Source organism: Rattus norvegicus, chromosome 13 (assembly GCF_036323735.1).
Source record: "Rattus norvegicus strain BN/NHsdMcwi chromosome 13, GRCr8, whole genome shotgun sequence".
Classification (NCBI taxonomy): Eukaryota; Metazoa; Chordata; class Mammalia; order Rodentia; family Muridae; genus Rattus; species Rattus norvegicus.
The window spans coordinates 105351459-105373604 of NC_086031.1; the positions used below are offsets into that span (position 1 = coordinate 105351459).

At 48.2% G+C, this 22146-nt stretch overlaps 1 long non-coding RNA gene across 6 annotated transcripts in view; it reads left to right on the forward strand.

Moving 5' to 3' along the window:
* Nucleotides 1-22146, forward strand: part of LOC102555043 (uncharacterized) — a 50980-nt gene that overhangs the window by 17680 nt on the left and 11154 nt on the right. For 2 of the 6 annotated variants that reach the window (XR_001840965.3, XR_005492755.2), the window contains exon 3: nt 21644-21777. This is a non-coding gene — a long non-coding RNA (uncharacterized LOC102555043). Of the gene's footprint in view, nt 1-8027; nt 11207-13525; nt 13559-13831; nt 14127-21643; nt 21957-22146 lie in introns of those variants that run through there. The other 4 variants (XR_005492756.2, XR_005492753.2, XR_001840967.3 and 1 more) reach the window with 4 other exon arrangements.

The window sequence follows — 22146 nt, forward strand, 5'->3', positions numbered from 1 at the left end:
GGAAGACCTCTGGCCTCCATTCATACATACACCAAACACACACCACACATAATACTGCATACACAAACACATTAAAAATGTGTAAATACTAATAGGAAAGTTAGGAGGAGGTGTTTGGGGGACAAGAATATTTGTTTCTTTCTCTTTGTTACATTTGTTATTTATTGTGTGCATGTGCCATAGTTAGAGGACAACTTGATAGAGTTGGTTCCCTCCTACCTTGTGGGACCCAGAGATCAAACTCAGGGCATCAGGCTTGGCTGCAAGAGCCTTTACCCACTGAGCCATCTTGCCAGCTTTTCTTTATCCACTTACCCCCTTTTGATCCATTTGTCTTTGAGAGTCTTACTATGTCGTTATGTGGCCCATGCTTTCCTTAAACTCCTGCCTCAGCCTCCTAAGTGCACACATTGAATTTAGATGTGTTTGAGAGACTAGGTGGGTTATCCAGGTGAAGGGAGAGTATGCAAGTAGAACTCTAGATAAGTTGGACAAAGGGTGAAAGTCTGGGAGCTGCTTCATGGAGGTGTTAACTGAAGTAGAGTATTTGAGACATCCAGAAGGAGGAGGTGTAGAAGATGAAAGGAAATCACAGAACAAGTTAAAGTTGAGAGCAAACTGTGTGAGATCACTGCAAATCCAAGGATTTTGAGGAGTGCAGTCAACAGCTGAATTAATATCCTTAGGAAGAGGACACCTGGCAGTTAGCACGGGCAAGTTCAGAGCTAGCACATGCTGGAGAGAAAGTAGGAGGTTACCAAGTACAGGAGAAAGGCAGTAGAAATTTAGCAAGCAGAGAAGAGAGGGGTATGGGTATGTTTCTTTAGAGACACCGTTAAGTAAATGGCTAGGTAAAGTACACCACATATGAGTGTCAGATCTGTGTGATATGCATCTTCCCCTGGTGTATTCTATACTCAATAGCTAGTCAGTGGATGCGAGTGGAGACTGGAAGATGACTGACTGTGGGTGAAGATGCTTGCCGCCAAGGCTGATGATCTGAGATTAGTTCCTGGGACCCACATGGTGGAAGAAGAGAACTGACTCCTGCTGACCTCCTGTCCTCTGACCTCCAGACATGTGCCCAATCAGTCAATAAGCAAACGCACGCACACACGCTGGTGACCTTCTAGAACATTATTTGGAGTAAGTGGGGATTGGCGTGTGGGAGAGATCATATATGTAACAAAAGCGTAGAGAGAGATGTACTCAGCTGCTTCACAGAAACAGTGATTTAGGAGCAAGGTGAAAGGCTTTACCCAGCAGCACCTGAACAGCACCCACCTGGAGCCCTTTGGGTCTGGGAGAGCAGGGAGGAGATCACTAAGATGAGTTTAAAGTTGGCCTGCATGAGACAGAGTGGGGAAATGGGAATCTTCAACTGTGGGACACACTTAACGACAGAAAAGGCCTGGGGGCTGCTTTCCCGAGGGCCTTGGCCTAACTGCCTCTGATGTGGAGCCTTAGGAGACGATGACGTCATAGAGGGGATCCTGAAAGACAGTCACTGACCCACAGAGGCACCACCCTTGGTATGAAGTACCAGGGATGTCACCAGCACACCAGTGGTTAGGGAAACATTTCCAACCAAAATAGTGAAATAAAATTTCACAATCCGTAGTGTTCGTGTGATCAGGAGGATGCAAACAGCCTTCCTAGATCACTGTAATCTGATGTCATTGTGGTCATGAGACTAGGCATGAGATCAAAACACACGCGACTCAAGCTCTGTTTCATGTGAAGAAACTAACGAAACCTTGACTTTCTTAGTCCCACTTGACACTAGACTTTTTAAAAGAGATTTTTGTTGTTAATAACTTGTGTGTGTGGTGGTGGGGGTGTGCATGCTAATGAGCCCAGGTGATGTGGAGTCCAGAGAGGGTGCTAGCTCCCCTGAGCTGGAATTACAGGTGATTCCAAGTCACCACACAGAACTGAACTTGGTTCTCTGGAACCATCAGTGAGCCATCTCTCCAACTCCCTAGGCCTCCCTCCCTCCCTCCTTCCTTCCTAACAAGTCACTTTTTTTCCCCTTTGTCTTAGAATTTGTTCTGTAAGCCATGCTGGCCTGGACCTCATAGAGATCCGCCTGTCTCTGCCTCCCGAGTGCTGGAATTAAAGGTGCATGCCACCACACAGGGCATTGCCACTTCAAGTTTAATATTGTGATTAGACCAAGTAGTCTCTAAGATCTTTTCCAAGTTTTGTCTTTGTCTTACTGTTCTTTTTTTTTTTTTTTTTTTTTTTTTTTGGTTCTTTTTTTCGGAGCTGGGGACCGAACCCAGGGCCTTGTGCTTCCTAGGCAAGCGCTCTACCACTGAGCTAAATCCCCAGCCCCTGTCTTACTGTTCTATTGTTGTGAAGAGACACCATGACCAAGGTAATTTATAAAAGAAAACATTTGATTGGGAACTCAGAGTTTCAGAGGGTGAGTTCATGACCATCATGGTGGAGAGCATGGTGGAATGCAGACAGACAGTATGACACTGGAACAGTAGCTGAGAGCTTTCATTTGATCCACAAGCAGGAAACACAGACAGACAGACAGACAGACAGACAGACAGACAGACCGACCCAGCACAGTGTGGGCTTTTAAAAAAAGACAGGGAAAATAAGATTTCAAGAGCATAAGAAGGAAGCGGTTATGAACAGCTTTATGGTGTTCCTCAGTGGGTTGATATTTCCTCAGGATAAATAACAAAGAGAAGATGTTTACCAAGTCTGGAGGTCCCAGTGTAGACAGTAGAGGACTGAGGGGAGCTGCTGTCATCCCTGGCGGCCTAGGGTTCCAGTTTAAGGCAGGAATTGTATATTTCTGATTAGAAGTTCACTAATAGATACAAAGTTTCAGGAAAAGCCATGGGCTTGGGAATTGTAGGGCTGGTGGAGCATTTGCCAAAGAGTGGCAAAGGATCCTGTAGTCCCCATGTCTGGGAAAGGGACGCACCCACAGCTTCTGTCTAGAAATGAGAAGCAATCCAGTGAAGGGTTGGTGAGAGTCAGTCTATACCACAGTGTCTGCTCCAGTGAAGGGTTGGTCAGCATCACAGTCTACACCACACTGCCTGCTCTGACTTGGTGGCTAACTCTTGTAAGTTCTCTACATTCCTTTGGAAATTTTAACCCATAAACCCAGGAGGAAGTTCTAAGAAAAATCCCAACATCCAGAGACAAAGTCAAACTCAGTCTTAGGCACTCCAGCATCTGCACCTGTCTGCTTCTTTCTGTTCTCCGCCAGTTTGTATTGTGGCTGAGCTATGTGGTAAGCACTGTGGATATAAAGATGATTTCTCCCACCCTCATTGTTGGACTACGGTCTCAGGTTGTGGACAAGATGGAGGGTGCACCATACACATGAACCACAATTCCCAGGAGGTCTCCATTACTTTAGCAGGGACAGAAACCAGGAAGATTTCTTGTCTTATTTATAACATGGAATTTACTGATTCTGTGGCTTTTTTCTTTCTCCTTTGAGAAACAACACAATATTTGGCAATAGCCAGCCACAGTGTAGAGACCCAGAACTCCCTCTCTCTGTCGATGGGTTTCTCCTGGCTTCTCCATGTGTTATGGAGGAAACAGAACCAGAAAAAAGAACACAATTCAAGTCAAGGCCATGTGCACACACAGCCCATTTCTCCATCCCTCTGAGCACTGCTGCTTTAGATATTGAGATAGTGAGATAGCTTGAGGGATAGTGAGATAGCTCAGTGGGAAAGACATTTGTCCCCAGTGTCCCTGACAGTGTCAGCCCCCATGAGTCCCATGTGGTAGAAAAGAACCAACTCCCACAAGTTGTGCTCTGGCCTCCACATGTGTACCTTCACATACACACACACACACACACACACACACACACACACACACACACACACTCACACATACACATACACACACACACACACATGGGGAGGGGTAAATAAAATTTTTAAAAATTGAAAACAAGGGCTGGAGAGGTGGCTCAGCAGTTAAGAGCACCGAGTGCTCATCCAGAGGTCCTGAGTTCAATTCCCAGCAACCACATGGTGGCTCATAACCATCTGTAATGCGATCCGATGCCCTCTTCTGGTGTGTCTGAAGACAGCAACAGTGTACTCGCATACATAAAATAAATAAATAAATCTTTAATAAAATGAAAACAATTGGTACTTGAACTTTATTTCAACATGATTTACCTGTTGGGAAAAAAGTACCATTTCTATGCAGGAAAACTTGAATTATTTCATGTTGTCCAAATCTGGAGATTCGATATGCTCTGAGGAAAGTTTTCCCTGTTTTGTTAAAAGAAAGTGGGTCTTGGGGTTTTCTGCTGCTACAAGATGAGGACAGAATTCAGGGGGTTCATCTTCTCAACTGCCTCACTGAGCTGGACCAGCCCACGAGTGTCTGGGGACACTTGGCCACTTCAAGTCTTACTGTCGTGGAAGAGGGGCTGATGTTCCTTCTCAGTGCATTATGGGAACTGCGAGTTGGGGTTTGGGAGTGCCTCCCACAGTGCTCCAGCTGCCGGGAGCACTCCCATCTCCTGGAAAGTCTTGAGGACCAGGAGGAGGCTAGTGGAGTGACACATTGTCCTAGTCTCATGAAGAACACACTTAACGGGAAATGACCTAAGCTTACTGTATCTGCTAGTAATCCTGTGATGCCATCCTCAGCAAAAAGCACGTGACTACTCGTAAGCCCATCGCACAAGCAAAGGAAATTGGATTGTGCTCAGAAAATCAGGCTGTAATCGTTTTGATCCAATAATGTGGCCCTGCAGGGTGGCATCATCAGCCCTGAGACACGAGGAGGAGGAGGGAGAGTGAGCGCTCTGAGAGGCTATTGCCCGGCTCTCCAGATGCTCTAGCCAATGAAAAATTCATGAGGCAATGCTTTATAGCCAATGTCTAATACCTCTGCTGGGTCACAAGCTGATCCGAGCCAATCAATAGACTTTATCATCATGAAGGGAACTAGCGGTGAAATGTTTATGAGAACTGGGGCATGTTTCAAGCCAAGACCAGTTTCTGGTTACTAAATTTGTGTCACCTTTAAAAGTACAGAACTTACTTTGAAAATGGACTTGGAAGAAAGAAATCTTCCCTAGATTTCAAAAGTCTTTCAAACAGTGAGAGGAGGGAATGAGGGGTACCTTGTCGTGACCATTAAAAAAAGCCAGCCCAAGGATTACTTTTTAAATAGAAACATGGAAACTGCGTTGTTTTGATCTTTGGTGCTCTCTCTTCTCTCTTCTTCTTCTTCTCTCTCTCTCTCTCTCTCCTTTTTTTTTTTTTTTTTTTTTTTTTGGTTCTTTTTTTCGGAGCTGGGGACCGAACCCAGGGCCTTGCGCTTCCTAGGTAAGCGCTCTACCACTGAGCTAAATCCCCAGCCCCTCTCTCCTTTTTTTTAAAATGCAATTTCCTTTTACCAAGTCTAAAATTTTAAAACAACAATCTATGTTCAGTTTCTTCCAAGACACAACCGGAAATACATGCAAATGAAAATATATTTAAAATTTATGTCATTGAGTCCCAGGTTTGATGGTCAAAAGCCTTTAAGACCACAGAAACGCTGACTTGGGTCTTAGGGCCGTCTCTATACAGGCGGTGCTTCAAGGCAGAACTGTGGTAGAAATCAGGTGGAGCTCAGAAGTCTGTTCAAGACTTGAGGTGCTGGAGTCCTGGTGTGTGGGAGAAGGGTTGTGAAGACAGGGCTCCAGTGTACACGTTCCACATGTTCCGGGTGTGGCTAGAGTCTTCAGAGCAGATTCCACACCAAAGTTGTTATTTTTGAGTGGCAAAGCCAACCTCAGGAGAGCACACAGATGGCAAGTCTTGGAAATTCACCTGTGAGACAGAGATAGAAGAGGGTTGCCAGAGCAGGATGAGGTGAGTTCTCTCCTGTCCCTGGTGATGGTGTCAAGGAAGAGGCTGCACCTTGCACCTTCATAAGCAAGTGAGGTTTCTTTCCATGGTTATAAAAGACAAGATTACTATGTTGGAAAACCAAGAGTCAAAAAAAATAGAAAAAATAAAAATCATGAGATTGATGTCCCAAAAATCCACCTAACAAAGTGGTTCATTCTCCCAGCTCTAACAAATAAACAACACATGTATGTTAACATGGTGCCTACACACATGTTCAAACACTCACGTATGTGCCAGACTAAGTCGGAGTGTGAATGGCTCTGTCTCTTGGGCTCTTAAAGTGTCTTATTTTGACATCGCATTTATATCTTTTTTTTTTCTTTTCTTTTCTTCAGAGCTGGGGACCGAACCCAGGGCCTTGCACTTGCTAGGCAAGCGCTCTACCACTGAGCTAAATCCCCAACCCCGAGTTTATATCTTAAAGTGGTCAGATCTACACCACCATCCAATGAGAACTCTATTAGACATGTCCTGTGCGTCTGTCACAAGGCCCTGTGCTTTCACACCCCGAGGCTTTAGCCTTGGCCCACCTGGTCACCATCTTTGTTGTTGAATCCTTGCTTGTTTAGTTTTATTACTCCTAGGCTAAAGCCTTCCCTGTTGGTCCTTGGACCAAACCATTCTTGGGAAGTAGAATGTTAGAGTCAGGGGAGTTCAGGTTTGGAGGCCTACAAACCTGGAGCTGCACATTGGGAAAGCTTCTCTCATAATCTTAGAATTGTCACCCAAAACACAAGGTTAATAATCCTTGCCTGGAATCACATTAGTCAAGGACTGGCCTGAGGAATGTATATATCGTTTTCTCCTACTCTACCCTTTCTTGGCTTTCTCTTCAGAGCAGGGTAGTGATTAGTAGCTTGAATGCGCATAGGCAAATAGTCTCATATCTCTGTGCCTCAGTTTCTTTACCTGGGCTATAGATCTACAGTACTTACACTATATCACAGGCATCTAGAGAAGATTAAATCAAAGGCTGGACATGAGGTACTTGGTGTCTCCTAGTTTTAGTTGAGGAATCCTTTGGAGCACTTATTGAGGATGTGAGACTCCCCCAGGACATTACAGGGCATTCTCCTCTGTACTGTCTCTTGGAATTCTCTGATAACCCTTGGAGCAACCTAATGCATGGCTGGGCCCAACCTCACTGCCTCCCATATCCTGCAGAGGCCTCTGGTGACCAGGACTTCCCCAGAGTCTCTGCTTGTTCCCTGGAATGGAGGAGCCCTTCTGGGCAGTGACTGGAAGAGGAGGAAATCCTTCTTAACTGGTTTAATATCCTGACACTAGACCTAACGTTCGAGAACCACGAGGAATTCCCAGTTCTCAGGTGGTCAGGAAGGTGTAATGTCCTGCCTTTGGTGCACCAGACAGGCTCGAGATGGGAGGGAAGTTCTCACTTGGACATGTCCTCCCTACCACACTGTAGTCTAACTGTCCCCAGATCTTCCCAGTCAGTAACTCTGATATAGGAGATCGAGAGGCTGTTGTTACAATGAGCCCCGCAGGAGTTTCCGTTGACCTCAGGGAGAAAAGAGAGGAGACAAAGTGGGAAGTATGCCTGTTTTTCTGAGGACTGGCTGCATTCTTGTCCTGACCCCCAACCCCTTTTTTTTCTCTTTCTGAGATGGGGTTTCTCTGTTAGCCCTGGCTGTCCTGGAAGTGCTCTATGACCAGGCTGGCCTCAAACTCAGAAACCCACCTGTCTCTACCTCCTGAGTGCTGATATTAAGGTTATCACCACCACAGCTGGCTAACAGCCCTGACTTCTTGTATTAATTATGATTTAATAGAACTGGATTCAGATATCTGAATCAAAGAATAATAAAGTAGAATTTTTTTAATTTCTTTTTTGTTTTCTTTGAGGTAAGGTTTGCTGTGTAGCCCAGGTCAGCCTAAGAGAACTCCCCTGCTTCTACCCCTTGAGTGCTGGGATTGCAGGTATGATCCACATTTCAGTCCCCTTGCTTCATCACTGGCCCCTCTTGGCCCCAGGGTCCCGGCCAAGGAGTTCACTAATAAATGACACAGCACAGTGGTATAGCACAGAGCCTGGCACTCGCTCGCTGCTTTCGTGTTTGTTAAGTATTTGTTAGTAAGTGAAGCTGCTTTACACTCCAGCCATCAAGACCCTTCACCAGAGGATGCTTAAGAAGATGAGATCAAGACAACCTGGGGATGGCCAGGCTTTGGCACAGAGCCTGGCACTCGCTCGCTGCTTTCGTGTTTGTTAAGTATTTGTTAGTAAGTGAAGCTGCTTTACACTCCAGCCATCAAGACCCTTCACCAGAGGATGCTTAAGAAGATGAGATCAAGACAACCTGGGGATGGCCAGGCTTTGGCATCACACCTGAAGGTTCTGTTGTCAGCCACCCAGAGAGTCTCAGACATTTAATCTGTCCTCTCTCCAGTCTGACTTTCTTGTGGTACTAAATAAGAAAGGGAAAAGGAGGAAGCCAGTTACACAGGAACATTCATCCTTCTTCCTCCTGATAGCAGTGTGAGGAGACACCTCACCCTCTGGATGCCAGAGAACTCTGTGCACTTCCATGAACTAAAACAAGCCTGCCCTGCCTCAGGTCGCTTTTGCCAGGCATTTTGTCATAGCGATGACAACAGTGACTCAGAGCTTTAGAGGTTCTGAGAGCTTGTATGTAGAGCTTGCTTTTTCCTCAAGAGTGGTGTGGAATCTCATTCACATAAGGTGTCTCATCTCTACAAGGAGTCTTTAGAGGTCTTCTCTGTGGCCCAAGATCACCAAGACCTCGGATCACATGCTTTTGTACATGACTGTTTGTGCTATACAACAACTGGTCCCCAGAGCCTGGCCTCTTCCAAGGATGAGTGGGAATCACACACATATATATACACACCACACTTATACCCACATACCTGCACACATGTACACATGCATACACACATGCTCACACGCATATACACATGCTCACACATATACACACACATGCTCACACTCACATACACATGCTCACACATACACACATGCACACACACACACTCACACATACATGCTCACACTCATACATGCTCACACATATACACACATGCATATACACACATGCTCACATGCACATACACACACAGGCATTTCTACTCATACCAGGGAGCCTTGTCTCTGAACTGATTGTCACTAAATCCTCACATCTAAGCTTGTCCTCCCTTAGGAAATGTGTCACTTTTACTGTCACCTAGCTCATCCATCAGTCCTGTCACCCACTTGGGTCTCTGGCAAGTTTGGCCAGCACAGCACTTCCCACTGCTACACGGCTGTATTGGATACACCCCTCTGTACTTGTGAATAAAGTCACTGAGGTTCCTTGCTGCCTTTCTTCCTCTGGTTCTCTCTGGACAGAAAGCTCCAGAAATCAGATTCACTTTCCTGCCACTGCTGCTAATGAGTGAGTGCATGAAAGAGCTGGTTCCTGTGGGTTTATAGATGCTCTAAAATCATTGTTACTTTGTTTTTATTTTTGAGACTGGGTCTTACTTTGTAGCCTTGGCTGGTCTGGAACTCACTCTAGACCAAGCTGACCTTGAATTCACAGAGATCCTCCTGCATCTGTCTCCCAGGTGCTAGGATTAAAGAGTATGCTACCATGCCTGGTTAGGATTTACAGAATTTAAGAAACATTACCAAATAGTTCAATTGGCGCCAAAGAGACTGTAGTGAAAGGTCACCTTTCCACTCCTTCAAAGACCAGGGAGACTCTTGAGCCTCAAGTTTGCCTGTGGGTGATAGTGTTCCTGGAAATTGGTATTTAGCTTTTGAGATTACAACATACTTTCAAAGATACAATCTCACTTTTTCTTCCCAACCAGTTGGGAAAGTTTCCTTCAGGCTGCCTTTCTGGTCTCAGGTCTTTCCCCCTACTCAACTTGTCCCTCATCCCAGTGTCAGGAGGTCCCTTCAGGACTCTTGATCTTTTGTAAGCTTTCTACACATGGCTACTACTTGGCTGGGGCTGCCCTTTTCCTGGGTCTCTAGGGGGAATATGAAGACTCTGACCTCCATAGGCCCCAGACTCACGTGCACATGCCAACACACACTCACATACACATACACACACATGAACTCACATACTTACACATACCTACATACACACACTACACACACATACCAACACTCACACATATATATATATACACTCACCTACTTACACATACCAACACACACACATACACACACACACTACACACACATACCAACACTCACACATATATATATACACTCACCTACTTACACATACCAACACACACATATACACACACACACTCTTTCATGCTCATATGCATGCACACAACACACAGATACCAACACACATGTGCACAACACACATCACACACAAACACACAAGCACACTTACACTTTAATACACTCATGCACGCATGCATGCATGCCTGCACACACATGCACATACCACACAGACACTTGCACATGCATGAACACATATGCACATACACACATATACAAACACACACACATACGCAAAGTAAAACAATCTTTAGAATTAACAAAAGAGTTTGTGACTAGAGATGTGGAGATGACTTGGCAGGGAAAGCACCAGCTCCAAGCAGGAGGACAGAGCTCACCTCCCCAGAGCATATGGAAAGCTGGGCAGGCAGCAGCATCTTGTTTATGATGTGTCCATAGTTAACAAGCTTTTGTGTTCACTGGGAAGGGCTTTTCATCTAGATGGGTGCATAGCTTGGTTTGCAGATCACATAACCTAGCCCTTCAAGACACAGCCCATATCTGCCGCCATCCTTGGGAATAAGTCACCATTCCTTCTCCCAGACTGCCTCATCTCAGTGATGGTCCACCTGGTTCCTCAGTTTTTAAAAATTGTTACCTTTTTGTTGTTAGTGTGTTAGTTTGCCTTTGTTTGAGGCTGTGTCTTGCCTTGTGGGCCTGGTTGGCCTGGAACTCACTGTCTAGCCCAGACTGGCCTCAAATCTGTGGCAGTCTTCCTGCATCAGGTCCTGGGTTCTCAGATCACAGATGGGCCCCATGCCCAGCTCCATGACCAGTCCCAACATCTCTTTGCTGGCTCTGCTTCCCCTCATCTGCAGCCCCCATCCATGTTCACCGCCCTCCATCTCAGTCCTTGCCACAGCCTGGTCTCCCAGCTTCTCATCTCGCTCTTCCCGCTCTCTCCATTCCCACTGGGGCCTCCTCATCTACAAAGCAAAACTCTCGCAGTGTGCCTGGTTCAAGTGGAAGGTTCCAGTAAGTTTCACAGGGAAACAGTTCTTCATTCTGAGATCTGGCTCCCTCCTCCCCCACTTCTGAAGCCTCTTCTCTTTCCTTTTCTAGATTCTGCCAGTGTCCTGTTAGCTTTGTTAACTTGTCTGTCCTGGACGTCTGTCTTACCTCCCACCAGGGCTGTTCTGTAGACATTTCTACCTGCTCTGATCTAACTCCTACTGACCCTTCTTCAGGCCTCAGTCTCACAGACTTGAAGGAAATAAGGCTAAGACATATAAGATGTCATCACTAGCCAGCCTAATTCACTGTGGTAGATACTCACTTTATCAGTTTTGTTTCTCTAGAGAACCCCGGCACCCAGATCTGTCATTATGCCACTTGGCCAGTGCCATGCATAGGGCAAAGCCCTGCAGGGGTCCAGAGACAGTGTCAGAGAGGAAATGAGGGAGAGCTGACACTAGCAAAGTGTTTAGAAGGTAGCCGGGGTACAGGAGATAGGAGGACAGTGAAATGAGAGGGTAGGCCATTTCAGAAGAGGGGGCAGGTGCAAAGGCTGAGCTGTGTTAACGCTGGCTTACACAGCGACCCTGGTACAGCATGCTCTGTGTATACAGTGTGCACACTATATACAGTGTATACAGTGCATCTCCGGGAGGGTAGGTGGGTGGGAATTGAGCACCTCCGACACTTGCCTGATGCTTGGACCTTCATTCTTCACCAAGTTGAAAACACTTTCTCTAACCTTCAAATGCTATTAGCAGAGCCGCCTTCTCTGTGGAGCCTTTTGGAGCTTTGTACCAAATAAATGGACATTTGTTTTCATTCTGGGCCATTTTTGTTTGTGAGACAATCTCCTGTAGCCAAGGCTAGCCTGAAACTTGCTGTATAGCCAGAAATAACCTTGAGTTTATACTCCTCCTGCCTCTGCCTCTGGGATGGTGGGATGAAGGTGCTCTCATGTCCAGTTCTACATGGCTCTAGGGACTGAACCCGGGAGGCTGTGCGTGCTAGACAAGCATCTGTCAATGAACCCTTAATCCAGTGTTCCTTTTTGTCTGTTACCACTCAAGATTTCATGATAAATCCCACCTTCTCCTTGAAGATGGGGAATGATTCTCATTCATTTTTCCGTTCCTCTGGGCATCAAGGCCCAAGACCCAGTGTTGCCAGGTGGTGCTCAGCGAAGCAGTGCCAGCCCGAGCATCTGGAAGTCCGAGTCCTGGGCACCTATGGCCTTAATGGCCAACAGTGGCTTCATTCCCTCCAAGTGCGGTGATGTTGACTCATGGGCTGCGGTGCTGCCCAAAGGCTGCCATCCCGCCTCTGAGTTTTGGAGAAGAGATGAGTAACAGTTTTACAGGAAGTTAGAGAAGATTCCCATTCAAAGGCCCTGCTCTAATCAATCTTTCTGTTAATTAACTTCTTGTCCGTGGAGAGTTGTTGCCATCTGGGAAGACTTGGGCCTAACGGATAAAATAAGTCTTTGTTCTGCTTCACTGAGTGCCAGCCTATGACACCAGACAAGCTATGCACTCTGTGTACTAACTACAGTTTCCTGCATTAAAGATGACTTTGTTTTTAAGTGTGTGTGTGTGTGTGTGTGTGTGTGTGTTAGAGAGAGACAGACAGACAGAGACAGAGAGACAGAGAGAGAGGGAGACAGAGACAGATTGATTAAGCTCTGGGATGGTGTAGGAACACATGGAGCAGATACAGGCAGTTTTGAGCTGCCTGATGTGGGTGCTGGGAGCTGAACTGGGCTCCTTGGAAGAGCAGTGCATGCTCTTAACCACTGAGCCATCTTTCCAGTCCAGTTTTAATACTGGAATAAAGAGCAGGCTTAGCAGGCAAGAGCACTTGCTGTTCAAATACTCAGCAACCATAGAAGTAGTCAGATGTGGCCACACAAACCTGTAACCCCGCTTGATTGTGGGCAGAGACAAATGGATCCTGAGACTCAGTGGCCACCACTGTAGCTGCATGTTCAGTGAGAAACTCTGTCTCAAGGGTATACAGCAGAAAGTGAAATCGGCTTCCCAAAGCTTTCCTCTGGCCTTCACACAAAGTGCACACAACTGTGTGTGTGTGTGTGTGTGTGTGTGTGTGTGTAGTGTGTGTGGTGTGTGTGTGTGTAGTGTGTGTGGTGTGTGTGTGTGTGTGGTGTGTGTGCATATAGGTATATATGTACATATGTGTATATATATATAATGTGTATATCTACATGCACAAATAAGTTTAGATAATAACAGCTCATGAGGTTGTTTAAACTGTAAGGATTAACTGTGGACTAGATAGGAAATTAATCGGTAATATGTGATATGTAAGCTGTCAAAAGTCAGAGAGTATCTTAATCTTTTTATAGACTAAAGCTATCTTCCTTCCGTTTGATTCCCAGCATGCAGAATCCCTATGCAGACTTCACAGAGAGGTAGGTAAAGCTCTTTCAAGGCACTGGGATTCATCCCTCCATCCATGAGCACCTAGGGGCAGGTCAAAAATCACCTCTTCAGGTAGCTTACACACCTCAGAATTGGAGTGTCTGCCTTGCTCAGGGTCACAGGCCACCGGGGCAGGTGTGGGAGACAAGATGCTTGGTCTTCCAGCTACCTGTGGAGTAACAGCAGCTTGGGTAATTGTCTAGACCAACCCCAGAACATTAATTAGCTTTGACAGATTCTATAACCCAGGCTGCCCACTTCAGAAACAGGGAACTGCTTGGACTTGTCGGGAGAGGGTGTTTGGCAGCACCAACACAGAGGTGGACCCAAGCGGACTCCAGAAGCAAAGGGAACAGAGACTATGAAGAGGAACAGTGTGTCTAATAGGAGATGCCACAGAGGCCTGGCCTCAGAGCCCACTGGCGTACAGGCCAAAGTACAACTGGGGAGCTCACCTAGCCTTTCCCATGCCTCCATAAAATGAGAATAATAATACTGAATTTTCACTTCTATTTAAGGATTACATTTATATTAAAGAATTTTACAAGTAGAAGAAAACTGCCTGATCATGGAATGGTTGTGAATTCACCTGACTCGAACACCACATGGTATATGTATCCCTCAGCCTCCCCAGAGCTGTGAATGAACGCCCATGCCCTGCAAGGTGCAGAATAGCCTCTGTGTGTGTGCACGCGCGCACGTGTGCGTGTGTGTGTGTGTGTGTGTGTGTGTGTGTGTGTGCAGGCCGGAGGAGGAAATCCTCTCTACCTTATTCCCTAGAGACCTTGGCTCTGCCATCTTTGAGGTTACAGGGTGTGGGCCCTGGTGTTTCTCTATCGCCCGTCTGTCTGTCCATCCATCTGTCCGTCCATCCATGTGGGAGCACACGTGCTGTGGTCCATGTGCAGGTCAGAGAACAAGAAGTCAGTCCTCTCCTTTGATCTTGTGGGCTTCAGCAGTTAACCCAGGCTGTCAGGGTCAGTGGCACGTGTTCTCATGTGTTGGCCTGAAGCCTGGCTTTTGAACTTAAGTATTGGAGATCTGAATTCAGGTCCTTATGCTTAGACAGTGAGGATGTTCACTCACTGCGTAACCACCCAACCTACCATACTATGCGGCCTCGGCGGGATGGAACTTGCCATAGAGAGCCAGCTGGCCTTGAACTCACTGACTGCATCCCAAGTGCTGGGACCAGTGTCATCCCACGTGACTGACACCTCCACCTGGCTCTTTAAATTTTTGTCAGACATAACTGCTGCCACAGCTCAGAGAGACAGTAAGAGCTCTCTTTGGCCCCAGCAGCCTTGATGCTGGCAGCTTACAGCTCAACTAAGACTTCCCAAGAGTCTGACTGATAGCTTTGCTCTACCTAGCCCAAACCATGAACCCCAGCTTACACTAATGCCTCATGGGCCACTACTCTGGGGGTAAACAGACCTTACACCTGTCACTGTCCACCCATCCCTGCCAACACAGAATTGCTGGGTAAGACTGGCTGGGCCTGGACCCATGCTCCTGCCGTGTGTATTTTCTTGCATTTGTTTCCAGGGGGCCCTTTCGGCATCTGCTGTCTGGCTGAGTCCTTGCTCCCTTGTGTAATCAGGCCCTGGTGGCCAGTGCTGTGATGAATGGGCTTCCTCAGGCAAACAGGCAGTGACTGAAGCCCTGCCAGCTGCGTGGCCTCAGCCTGCACCGCAGTCCTGCTGGATGAGCCCATGTGTCACAGTGCTGGGCAGCGGTTCCTGGAGGCAGCGAGCCCTTTGCTCACGACATGTCCTATCAGGTGACTGCAATTCCATTTGGCTGCTGATGGCTGCCTCATTGCCTCACACTGCCCTGACCCCTCCATTGTGCTATACATAGCCTTCAGGAACAATCGTGGGTGAGGATGGAATTCTACAAATCTTCCCCAAAGCAATTTCAATATGACTACTGTGGATGAGAAAAAGACCGCACATTTTAGTAGGGAAACATCTGTCTTGTTGATAGTTTAGAGGAGGGGCTGTCACCGTAGCCTGTGACCCCAGTACCTGAACCCTTGGCTGGAGAGCAGAGTCAACCTCATTTTTAAGTCTACATTAATTGAATTTGTGTGGGGGGGGGAGAAGAAAGAGAGAACTTGTAAAATCCAGGGTCTCTTGTACGTGAGTTCCAGAGACTGAACTCAGGTCGTCATTCTTGTTGGCAAACGCCCTTACCTGCTGAGATGACTCAGTAGGTCCTCATCTAACCCATTAAAATATTTATTTATTCTTATTTTATGTATATGAATTTGCCTGCATGTATGTAATTGTATGCACCACATGTGCCTGGTGCGTCCTGAGAGCAGACGGGGGAATCAGATCCTCTTGAACAAGAGTTAAAGACAGTTGTGAGCTGCGAATGGAGCCAAGAAGCCACAAGCTGTCCCTCCAGGCCCCGTTCAAAAGTCTAGCTGAGCACGTCAGTGCCAACCACTGGGTACCTGGCAGTGAAGAAAACAGAGGAGAGGCTTGGCCCTCACAGGGAGGACATCCTGATGTGCTCAGAGTGGGTTTGTCACTAACCTTATCAACATGATAAAACACATAAACACTCCTCAGCCCCACACAGCAAGCACCCCGCGCCCAGCTGGGGCCCGGACTCCTCAGGATTGACTCCCACACCCTGGCAACCCACGGTCAGCACCACCATATAGAAAGACCCCCTGGGTTCACTCCCAAATCGTGTCCCAGTGAGCCAAAGTTCAGCTCACCCAGGTAGACTCTGTCTCCCTGCCAGAGTGTCCTCTCTCAGCAATTTTCTCCTCTGTTTCTCTAGTCCTGACCACGTAAAACCAGCATTCCAGCCTGCACTGCACAGTACAGCAGCCAGCCACAGACAGAGCAGGACAAGCTGGCTGCCCGTGCCTGTGTCAGAGGGGCAAGGAGCAGCACCCACCCCAGGTTAGAATAGGAAAGTCCTACCTATCACTTTGCCTAATGTCCTCTGGGGCGAATCACTTTCAACCAAGAATGTCTGGTTTCTCAGCCACTCAGTTTCTTTGACCAAGAAGCACTCTGGATTTGGTTTTGTTGTTGATGGTGCTGGTATTTTGTTTGTTCGAGAAGAGTTTTCCTATGGCTCAGGCTGGCCTTGAACTCATATAGTTGAAGATAACCTTGAACTCCTCATCCTCCTGCCCCCACCTCCCCAGCAGGGATTACAGGCGTGTAGTGTCATGCCTGGTTCTATTGCATCGCTAGGGATTGAGAACCCAGGGCACAGTGTGGCCAGGCAAGCACTCTGTGGCTGATTGGTTCATACCACTTGTTACCTGTGCACAGGGAGAGCCAGACTGCGGCCCGCCCGCCCGCCCGCCCGCGCGCGCGCACCCGAGCGCCCGCGCTCTCCTGTGGGATCCGCTGCTCGGCCCCGCCCACACTCTATTGCACAGCTCTCTGCTGTTGTTCCAGCAGAGCCCACTTGCCCACCATTTCCTAACCACTGTGCAGCTTACACCCAGAGCCTTGGCTGCGTTTGCGTTCTTTTCTGGATGTGTTCCCCTGATTTGCGTTCCCTCTCCTGGAGCAGGCTGGACAACTCTCGACGCTTCGGCCTGTCTGCCCCTTGATGTGCCGCACAGGACCCGCAGCTCCATGGCTTTGGGGTACAGCCAACTGGGTACAGACCTTCCCTCCCACTTGAGCCCATTGTCTGTAGAGCCTGGCAGAGTGTGTGGCCTGCTAGAGGAGCCTAGCGGTGATAAAGTGAAGTGGGAAGAGAGCAGAGCACAGTGGAGGAGAGAGGTGGAGGGAGGAGGACAGAGCCCAGGCTCAGAGGAAGAGGGGGTGTGTCCTGTTACAACTGCAGGAAGAGATGGCTGCCTTGCCTGCCCCTCATTCCTTCCTCCTCTGGCTGACACTTGAGTTGCCTCCGCCCTTGTCCCCACACCAGTCTCCTTCCCATCCTTTAATCCCCTTGTCGTCCACATCCTTCCTGCTGAGGCCAGGCTTTTCCTGCTGAGAGGGTGAGCAGGGAGGAGCAGGGACATTTCCTGCACAGGCTCGGTCCTCCTAAGCCGTCTGTTTAGGCATCTGAGAGACGCTACATCTTGGCAGAGCTGGTGCCTTCTGCTGTGATGGGATCTGGGGGAGCCAAGCGGAATATTCCCAATATCTAGCTCCTTTGTCTAAACAGTTTCATGAGGGTCTTCCTGGTTGACAGCAGCCTTCCACAGGATCCAACCTGTGCTACCGGTTTGTTCCCATCAGCCAATTGCAGCCCACCCCAGCTGTCCACAGGAGGCTTCCTGGGCCAGGGTCTGGTTCCTCTCAGGCTTCAGCAGCCAAGCAAAGTCCTGCTGTGTTCACTGGGACCTTGGTCTTCTGACCTGGCTGTTGGTCAATCGGTCAATCAGATGTTATTGAGGGACAGGGCCTGCTGTGACTGAAGGAGACTCAGGAAAACAAGGCAGGGCCCTTGTGCTTGGAGAGTGTGGGTGGGTGGGGTGGGGCAGCTTAGTAGTGTTGGATATCATAGCTTCAGGACCTGCATGGAGGCTGTTACATAGCAACAGCTCAAGGCCTCACTGTGTTGTCTGCACCCTGTGAAAGATGTCTTCGGCCTTCCCCTTTGGCAGCTGTCCAGAGGCCAGGGAGTGAAATGTTGGGGAAGAGTTTGGTGACAGGAACACTTGGACACATCCAGGTCTCCCTTGGTGGCAGCTGGTCCAGGACCAACTTTAGATTCTGCCCAAGCTCAAAGCCCAGTAGTGCCACAGCTTGAGCCTGAAAGAAATGGCCCAGTTTGCCTTAGTTTTTATGATGTCAAGTAGGGACAGGTTCATGTGCTAGCTGAGAATAAGCTGTTATCCACCTCTCAAAAGAAACAGCAAGGGGGTTGGTCAGGAGGTGAGGACAGGAGCTGAGAGAAAGTAGGCAGTGAGCCAAAAAGGCTGGTGGCACTGGCTGGAATTGGCAAGGCCAACGGGGGCACTTGCTCTGTGCTGGCCGTCTGCTCAAAGCCAAAACCTCCCAAATTACAGGCATTATCTTCACAGATGAGGGAGAGGGAGCCTAAAGAGGTTAAGAAATCTGCCTAAGGCTGCCCAAAGCCAGGGTTTGAACCCTAATTACCTGCCACCAAGTCCTGTCCCACCCCTACGACCCCAATCCTCGGTGCTGTTTACCCGGGTCTGAGGCAGAAATCCTCTTCCTGTGGCCTTTCTGTGACCCCACACCCTCTTCTGTAGCATTGCCAAATCCAGTTACGGTGGCCCTCCGCACTCAGCAGAACTCAGCAGGGGACTAAGGACTGGGAATGCCTCTGCCACTTCTGCTGAACTGTTGGGACAGCTCTGTGATAAATGTGCTATGAGGATGACATCCATGGTGCCTCATTTGAGTGTGTCATCAGACCATCGGACTGTGGAGAAGCATGCATGAGGGCAGCCCTCAGCTGATCCCCCCCCCCCATCCTGGCTCTGACTCTGTTCCTCCCCACCTATGGCTGGAGTAAGTGGGAACAGGAGAAGGAGGGGGAAACTGGCCAGCTAGGGAGAAAATGGATTTGTTTAAATTTCACATTGGCGGGTTGGGGATTTAGCTCAGTGGTAGAGCACTTGCCTAGCAAGCGCAAGGCCCTGGGTTCGGTCCCCAGCTCCGAAAAAAAGAAAAAAAAAATTTCACATTGGCCAGGTGGGGTCCAGAATTATTTTTTTTTTTTGTTTGCTCCCTTGTGTCCCAAGAGGCTTGAGCTTGCCCTCCATGGGATGGGCCAGTCAATGGATCTTCCAGAGCCTGAGGGAAATGTCTTGTTCTGCCTTTGAGTCAGAAGATGTTAAAAAAACAAACAAGCAAAAAAAAACACATTAAACTGAGAAAGATCCAGTTGGATACTACAGTTCTTCTGGGATTGTTCTTTTCTCTTAAAAATTATACAACACCATCTTTGTGGGAAAAGCTGTAGCCTGAAGAGTTAGTCACAGATGCAGCCACTAAAAACCATCTTGGGAAGCATCCCAAGGAACAGCCAGCCATCCCTTCAGAAATACCTGCAGCTCTCCAAGCAAGCCAGAGTTTCCCCAGTTTGTTTTGGGAGCCGTGGGCAGGGACTTCGGAAGCAGACAGATACTTTAAACGGACATAAGAGAGACTGGGTGAAAGCTGGCAAGCCAAAAGAAGCCCTGAGCACATTCTGTGGGGTAGCGTGCCACTTTCTGTGAAGCTCACGCCTGTAGCAGACAAGGAAAACATCTGGACTTTTCTTACATCCCAGTGTCTCCCTGCTGTAATCATAATTCTATCACAATGTTACTTATAAACCCAAACCACACTAGAAGCCCACACCTTAGAAGAGAGAGGGCCCTAGAGTTGTGAGGCTGAACGGAGAGTTTGGAGGAAGACCTCTCAGAAGATTAACGCAAGCTGCGAATGGGAGAAGTGCATGCTGGGACTACACCAGGGAGCGGGGGGGGGGGGCTTCCGGTCCAAGACCACGCCCTACTCATATTGGCCACTCTCCTGTTGGCTGTGGTAGGAGGTCCTGACAAAAGAACTCAGGGCTCGCGGAAGCTGGCTTTGTGATGGCATCTGGTTCTCCTGGGATGGAACTGATCATGACGGGGAAGGCGGGGCAGCAGGAGCAGGAAGCCGCTGATCACACAGAAATCTGAGGGAACAGGATGAGGGGCCAGGCTTATCAAACATCAAAGTAAAACATCAAAACTCACCCTCAGCGACTACTTCCTCCAGCCAGGCTCAACCTCCCCAAATAGCATCAGCACCTGAGGACTACAGAGGACATTTCTCATTTAAACTACCAGAGTGCTGTTCCAAGGGACCCAAGTGTGATTCCCAGCACCCACTTCAGGTTGCTCACAACCACCTCTAATTCCAGATCCACAGGGATCCGACATGTCTGGCCTCCATGGGCACCTGCACCTACATGCTTAGTTAAAAATATGAACATACTTTAAGTGCATGCTCACCTGTCCTATGTTCCCTGCAGTATCATCGAATGAGAGGTGTGGGCGTCTGAGAGCTGGCCACCGGAGGGAGGGGGAGAGGGGCTATTGAAAGCAAACTCAGTGCCTGTTCATCCTTGCTGCTGCCGGTTTCCCTCTTGTGAAGCAGACCCCACCCCACCCCCACAGCTTGCAGCCTGGATACAGTACTGGGGGCTCACGCCTCAGCCCTGGCTGTGGCCAAGCCTCGTGGATGTGCTGTGACCTGTTGCAGGCAAGCACACAAACATGGGCTGTGCCCTGTGTTGGCCACTCTTCATTCGACTCTCACAGCGGTGCCAACTGCTCAGAATCTTGTTCTCAAGTTTTGTCTTCAGCAGTTAGACAGAAATCACCTAGTAGTAGTACTATTTATTGGTTGGTCATTTACCTGGGCTGAGACATTGTGTTGATTTCAGGTCACAAAGCCATATTTTATAAATAAAGAAATTGAGGAATGAGAATATATTTATCCATGGTTGACTAACCCAAGTTTCTCAGTTCCAACCATTCGATGAACAGCAGCGTGCTGTTGTCCCTGGCACACTCTCACCGTGTATACACTTACTACTGCCTAGGACTAGGGGATTGGGTTAGCACAGGTCTCAGCGTTTATTTATTTTTATCTCATGTGGATGGATATTTGCCTGTGTGTAATGTGTGTGCCCCAAATGTATGCCTGCTGAATGAAGAGGTCAGAAAAGGACATCAGATGCACTGGAACTCGAGTTATGCACAGTGTGGATGCTGGGAGCAGAACCTGGGTCCTCTACACAAGCGGCCACTGCTCTAAATCATTGAGCCATCTCTCCAGCCCTGATGAGCAAAATTCTAAAACCATGTTAGTGTTTAGGACACAGACTCTAGTGGAGAAGGGTAAGAGCACAGGGAGATGACAAACTTAGCTGATTTTCCTGGGGTTGGTCTTCCACATCTCTCCCATAGGCTTTCTGTGGTGAAAGCTGCAGAAACACCCCAGTGTCCCACGTGACCCTTTACAGTACTCACCCACCGTCAAGAGGAAAGTCTTCAGTCTGAAACACTTTGCTCTTAGCAGTGGAGTTTATTGGATGTGATGGTGTGTTTAACTTTTGTCACGTTGCTCCGTAAGCACCCCTTACAGAAGCTATCAGAGCTGATGGGTGGCGGTAGGCTGCAACGAGAAGACCTGAGACTTCCTGGACAACAGCAATCACCAGATGCCAGAGAGGCTCCCTCCCATCGCCAGCTATACAGCGTGTGCAGGTGAGCCCTGTCAACAGCCATGCCATCGAGGGAAATGATGGATTCCATTATCCGAAAGCCATAGGACTTCCCAAACTCCATCCTGCCCACTAATCACGAAACTACAAAGCCAGTGAGCTGAGAAGATGAGGAAAAGTAAGCGTGCTAACCGCTGAACAGGAAAGACTTCTGATAAACAGGTGGGTAAGGGAACACGCTGCTGACCATGGCTGAGGAAGTTATAGTCCAGTGCTTCTGAGAGAAGGGAAATGATGAGAGGCCCCGGAGTAGATTGACCCGTGGCGCCCCTTAGACCCGGTGTGACGGTGCATGCCTGCAGTCTCTGCATTCAAGAGGAGCAGAATGGGAAATCTTCCTGCAGGTACACTA